This window comes from Myotis lucifugus, unplaced genomic scaffold (assembly GCF_000147115.1).
Source record: "Myotis lucifugus unplaced genomic scaffold, Myoluc2.0 scaffold_313, whole genome shotgun sequence".
Taxonomy (NCBI): domain Eukaryota; kingdom Metazoa; phylum Chordata; class Mammalia; order Chiroptera; family Vespertilionidae; genus Myotis; species Myotis lucifugus.
The window spans coordinates 692,214-698,900 of record NW_005871361.1 but is presented as its reverse complement, the minus strand read 5'-3'; the positions used below and the strand labels follow the sequence as shown (position 1 = coordinate 698,900).

At 37.8% G+C, this 6,687-nt stretch overlaps 1 protein-coding gene across 9 annotated transcripts in view; it reads left to right on the top strand.

Moving 5' to 3' along the window:
- The window catches only part of PPME1 (protein phosphatase methylesterase 1), a 66,503-nt gene that overhangs the window by 973 nt on the left and 58,843 nt on the right, over nt 1-6,687 (top strand). The gene's annotated exons all lie outside the window — the stretch shown is intronic.

Sequence of the window (6,687 nt, the reverse complement as noted above, 5' to 3'; positions counted from 1 at the left end):
AAAGATGGATCCCACAGCCAAGAGGGCTATTGAGGGTTAGAGGGATGCGATGAGAAGGGAGGGCAGAGAAGGAGGGGAGGGGTGATGAGGGCGGGCACCGAGGGGGTTCGAGGGGCGACCGTGGGCTCTCGACATGGAGAAACGGCGAGGAGCGGGGTTTGGTTTAGTGCACGGGAAGCTTCAAGAGGAAGATGCGGGCAGCTAGCTTTTGCCTGGCGAATAGGTCTGATGGAAGCCGTGTGCTGGTTTGAAAAAAAACAGAGTTAATGAAGCATGGAAAGTAGCTACTTAAAATGTTTCAGGGAGACCATTTCCCGGGGAGGAGGGAGCGGCGTTGCAGAGAGAGACGCGGCATTTTAGGCTGCTGAGTGGCTTGGGCCAGGTTGGGGGATACGGAGGAGGTGTAGGAGGGAGCGTAATGAGTTGAAGGGGACAGACAGGGTTAGCTGCTGAAAAGCGGAGAGAATTGAATGGGCACGTTGGTTTGGAGGGGTGTTGGTAGCATCAGACACGATTTTGGAAACGGATGACTGCACGGAGGAAAGGGGCTGGAAGGATACTTGGGGAGGAGGTAGTCAGACAGAGGAGGTGTTCAGGAATCTGGAGATGGATTTGGTAGATATTCTTGGGATGGAGGACCAGGCAAGAGAAACCTCAGGCGGTGAAGAAGTGATCTGTACAAACACGGATGAAAAGGAGAGGAGGATAGGAGAGTGTGCTGTGAAAGCAGGCCCTAACAATGAAGAGCAAGGAAAATCCTGTGAATTAAAGCAGTAGGAGCTGGTGAGAATGGTTGGAAAAGCCAGGGAAGGAAATTAAGAATTGAAGGGGAGACCTGACGGTTGATCTACAGTAGAAAAACGAGAGAACCTTGACAGGAGAAGATAGGCCAGTTGAGGCACAACAGAAAGAGGTGGTAGAAGGCTACGTTTAAGAAAATTGTTTTAGCTTTGGAAGACAGAAAGATAGGACTGTAACATGAATAATAAGGAGGATTTGGAAATTGATCCATAACAGGTTATTTGGGAAAATTACCTGGGGTATAAAATTAATGTAACATTTATTGTTGATATGTAGCTTAGTTGTTGCCTATCTTCATCTAAAATCTGATCTTTCAGTATACCAGCACTCTGATTTAAAAACTGTGCCAAAATATTACCTTTTTAATAGCTATACATGCTTCAGATTAGTTTAATTAGAACTCAGCTTCTCACTTTGTCAAATCAAGTTCTCTGAAGAGGAAGAACTGAAGGAAAATACTAAGAGAAAATAAAGGGAAAATCTGCTGATTAGAAGATTGTATAATTGTTAGTAACTTAGTCTTTAAATAGATGTTTGGTCTTCTTAATTTAGGTTAACTGCTTATCCTGGAAAGTATTCTTTTTAAAAAAAATATATTTTATTGATTTTTTACAGAGTGGAAGGGAGAGGGATAGAGTTAGAAACATTGATGAGAGAGAAACATTGATCAGCTGCCTCCTGCACACCCCCTACTGGGGATGTGCCCGAAACCAAGGTACATGCCCTTGACCGGAATCGAACCTGGGACCCTTTAGTCCAGTGGTTCTCAACCTTGGCTGCACATTAGAATCACTTGGGAATCTTTTTAAAATCCTGATTTCTGGGCCTCATTCTCTGGAAATTCTGTTTCTTTGTTACGGGGTGGGGCCACTGCTTTAGTCGCTAGGCTGACGCTCTATCCACTGAGCCAAACCGGTTAGGGCCTGGAAAGTATTCTTTAGAAAGAAGCTTCTTTATACTATTGTAAAGAGAAGAGCATATGTTGGTGAATTTTATGTGGTCGTCAAGTGGCTTATTTTTATCTGTTTTTTTTCTCTTCTTTCTTATTGGAACATAGGCAGGCCTCCTCTAAGTCTAATGTTAGTGATAATATAGACCCAATCATAAAGCTGGAAGAGAGCTCTTGAAATGATCTCATCTCAACATTTCACTGTATAGCTGAGGAAACTGAGACTCAGAATTCTGTATTCTGTAAGGTAAACTAAGGAGCAGGGGACAATATTTCTTCTTAATAAATGACAAACTGAAACTCACATCTTCATACTGAGGTATCCTAGAAGCTTGGTGGTAGGGCTGGCGGCTAAGGACTAGAACATGGGTTTCTTTCTTTTTTTATTTTATTTAAATATGGAACGCTTCATGAATTTGTGTGTCATCTTTGCTCAAGGGCCGTGCTAATCTAGAACATGGGTTTCTTAACTCTTGAGACCCATTGTGGTTTTTTTGGATTCATACTTGTTATCTTGGCAATATTTAAATTGAGTTGTGTATCTTTCTTCTTTGCAAATACTCTGGGATTTAGTTTTTTTCCTGGGTCCTGATTTATGAAGTCTCACTTACACCAATTTCAAAGCATCCTTTATTTTTCCTCTACTCACTTGCTTTTTTCTTATCTTACCACTTTTCCCACTTTCCCATATATCTCTAACTTTAAAGTTGGGCCTGTTTCTTTGCCAATTTCTTACTTACTCTTTTAACTATTTTTCATAATCTTTTGCCCTCAGTTTTACTAACTTTATTTAGATGTATGCATATTCTGGATTTTGAATCATAGAAATACATTTTCTTCTCCCAGGTTATAAAATAATTCATATATGTTTTTTGTTTTGTTTTTTTCAGGACCAGTAGGGTTTCTTTTTTGCACCCATTTCAAATTTATCTTGATGTGCAAAGTGAGGAACAGAGCCAATTTTATCTTTATCCACAGGCTGTCCAGTTATTTTTAAAACCTTTTGTTAAAAAGTCCTTTTCCCATTATGTATTTCACCTAAAAAAAATAATGCATTTCTCTACTGATTAAAATGACATCTTTATTATATACCAAATTTCCACATAGATTTGGGTTTATGAAGTTTCTTTTCCTTTTTTTATGTGCCACTGCTACACTTTTAATTAGGCATCATTAATATGTATTAGTACATGGTAGAGGTAGGTTCTCCCTCATTTTTAACATTTTCCTGGGTCCTCTTATTTATTCTTACAAATAAACTTTCTAACCAGCTAGACTAGTGTCAGAAAAAAAATCTTGATATTATTTTTATTGGGACTATATTAAATATATAAAATAACTTAGAGTAAACATTTTAATGATGTTGAATCTTCCTTAAAGACATATATATGAATTTCTTTTGAAGGAAAATATTTCAGATCCCAAATATAGGGAAAATGCCTTATGTATGAGTAAACCTCATATTACTCTTATGTAATTATAAAACTCAACAAATTTACTGTTTAAATACAATTAAACACACAAAACTCCCTAAATTAAAATTAGCAACATTACATTCATGTGAAATAATTTACTGTTAACATTTATCTATTATTAATAGGAAGTTCTAGAGTTAATCTAGTCATTCAACTGATCATTCAGGACCCAGACTTTTTGCACCTTTCTTTTGCCATTCTTAGAAATATTGGCTTTTCCGTCTCTTGTTTTCACCTTATGGTTGCAGGATGGCTGCTGTAACTCCATTTGCATCTTACCTTTATTCTGTCTTTCCAAATAAAAAGGAAGGGACAGGGGCAAAGGCCATTTCCTATATAAACTTTCTCTCTCTCTCTCTCTCTCTCTCTCTCTTTCTCTCTCTCTCAACTTCCCAGCACATTTTCCCTAAGTCTCATAGTCTAGAACAGCGGTTCTCAACCTGTGGGTCGCGACCCCTTTGGGGGTCGAACGACCCTTTCACAGGGGTCGCCCAAGACCATCGGAAAACACATATATAGTTACATATTGTTTTTGTGATTAATCACTGTGCTTTAATTATGTTCAATTTGTAACAATGAAAATACATCCTGCATATCAGATATTTACATTACAATTCATAACAGTAGCAAAATTACAGTTATGAAGTAGCAACGAAAATAATTTTATGGCTGGGGGGGTCACCACAATATGAGGAACTGTATTAAAGGGTCGCGGCATCAGGAAGGTTGAGAACCACTGGTCTAGAACTAGTTCACATGTCCTTCCTGAGACCAATCACTGGCAGCATGGAATGTGATTACTATTACTGATTGATGTTTAATTCTGATTCATTTCCTCGGGCTGGAGGAAAGATAACAAGGTATCTCTACTACCTACTGAAACAATTTGGAATTCTGTTAGGGATTAGAGACTGGGAAGTGGGGAAAGAATGTAGAGAGTTAACAGCAGCTGCCTCAAGTCCTGATGTTAACAAGTGGGGGAGACTGATCTTCTGACTTCAGATTCCCTACTGTTTTCATTATATAGGACGTGACCCCTCCTCTCCACCCTTTCCCACTTGTGCCAGGTTTGAGCCCCTTGACCTGAGCACTTCTGAGTAAATGTCTATTTTTCCCATTGTTGCTAGGCTTATTACCAGCAAATATGTTTCTTCTTAGGGTCTCCAAAATTGGATAATTGGATTTTTTAAACCTAATGAGCCCTCCTTGTTCTGTTACTAGCTTTCAGATTTGAGAAAACACCTGTGGTTGGTTAGGAAAAACTTTTTTTCTTCATGATATGAAGTACTTTCATTTAGAGAAGAAAGTTTTAATTCATAGCACTATTAAAAGAGTTGTGCACTTATACACCTCACTTAGATGTTCTTCAAAATGCAGTACAGATATACCTCGTTTTGTTGTGCTTCACTTTATTGCACTTGGCAGATACTGTGGTTTTTGCAAGGTCTTGAAGGCAGGACTCTCCACCAGTAAAAAGATTATGACTCACTTTATTGCAGTATTCACTTTATTGTGGTGGTCTGGCACAGAACCCACAGTATCTCTGAGGAATGCCTGTATTGACAACTAGTCCTAAGCATCTACTGCCAATATATTTTGAAGACTGAATAAGAAATTATGTTGAAAGTCCCAGTCATTCCAAGCCATAGCAGAAGGCTGAAATTGTGGCTAGATTTGTCCAGAGACTATAGGTTGCCAACTCCATATCAATACTATTAGTTCTGTACTTCTATTGTCTTTTATAGAATACTAGAGGCCCAGTGCAGGGATTCGTGCACTGGTGGGGGTGTGGCCTGCAGGGATCGGCCTGCTGTGGGAGCTGTGCTTCCACTGTGGGAGTTCACTGACCAGCAGGGGGCAGCTCCTGCATTGAGCGTCTGCCCCCTGGTGGTCAGTGCGCATCATAGCAACTGGTTGACCAGTCGTTCTGGTCATTCTGCTGTTCAGTTGCTGGGCTTTTATATATATAGATATATAGATAGGTTTTAAATCAACATACTTTGCTACATGCTATTTAACACATTGTATGCGGGTAGTAACAGGTGGCTCTACTACTTACAGTCAATGTAAAACGTATAAATACGTTTCCTGCATACAATGTGTTAACTGGTGCAAACTTGACTTTATTTTCTTAAAATGTGGGAGTATACTGGCCTCAAAGAGTTGTTTTTGAGGAGAAAGAGATGATATATATATGGAATTATTGCTTAAATTGTAAAGCTGTATAATGGAAATTTATTTACTGAATTTTGCAAATTCTAAGATCACTTCTTTTCATATTTAAAATAATAGGATCTTAACAATTGCTGTTGGTCAGGTAACAGCCCTAACTTGTTTGTCATTGCTAATGCATGAGTGAACACCAAAACCAGAATTAAAACTTGTAAAATAGTTGTTGGCAGCTTGAGAGAAAATTCTGGAGACAAAAGTGGAACATTTTAAAATTAATTTTTAAAACATTGAGTTAAGAGAGAGAGAGAGAAACACTGATTTGTTGTTCCACTTATTTATGCATTCATTGGTTGCTTCTTGTATGTGCCGTGACCAGGGATCAAACCCAAACCTTGGTGTATCAGGATGATGCCGTAACCAACTGAGCTACCTGGCCAGGTCCAAAAGTGGAGTATTTTTAACCACAAATAACTGAATGGTTGTGAGAATGAGTTAAGCAATATTCCTTAAAGGAGAATAAAAATAATATAACTCTTTACATAATGGTAAAGTTGGATATGAGCTGGTGTTTAGTTTTAAGAAATACTCCATCACCAATGTTCTTGTGAAGCAGAGAGGACTATATTAGTCAGAATGATTCAGAGTAGGACTCACAGTATGAAGAAATTGGTTAGGAATACCTTAAGTATTTTATTTTGCTCTCACTTTTCTTTTTATGTATACCCATAAGTGATATATGATGACTCAATGTAAGTACAAAAGAGCTCTTTCAAGAAATATAAAATGAATTCTAAGTGATAAAATGTTACATACTTTAATGGGTAGCTCTTTTTCTTAGTGATACATAAAATTATGGTTCATCTTATAATTGATGGTGCTGTATAGATATAATATTTTATCTACTCTATTAATAACAAGATTGTGATCAAACTTGTTTAGTCTTCCCTAATTTAATTGTAAACTCCTTTTGTGTTTCATTTACATGCCCAAAGTGGTAAGCACACAGGAGCTCAATAAACATTTGATGAATTAATGAATGATACTCAGAAACAGTGGACACATGACAATTTTTTTCAATAGTTAAGAATCGTCTGCCCTGAATTTAGTAGGGAAGTAAATAAGAGGGAAAAGCCATTGACTTGTTGAGTATAGACGTGAGATTTAAAAACTGATTATTGATATTATGCAAAAATGAATTGTACCCTGTTTATAGTCTTCTGTGATTCCATATTTATATCCCTGTGTATCTTTATTCTATTAAAATATAGCTCAGGTTGTGAGGATTAAATT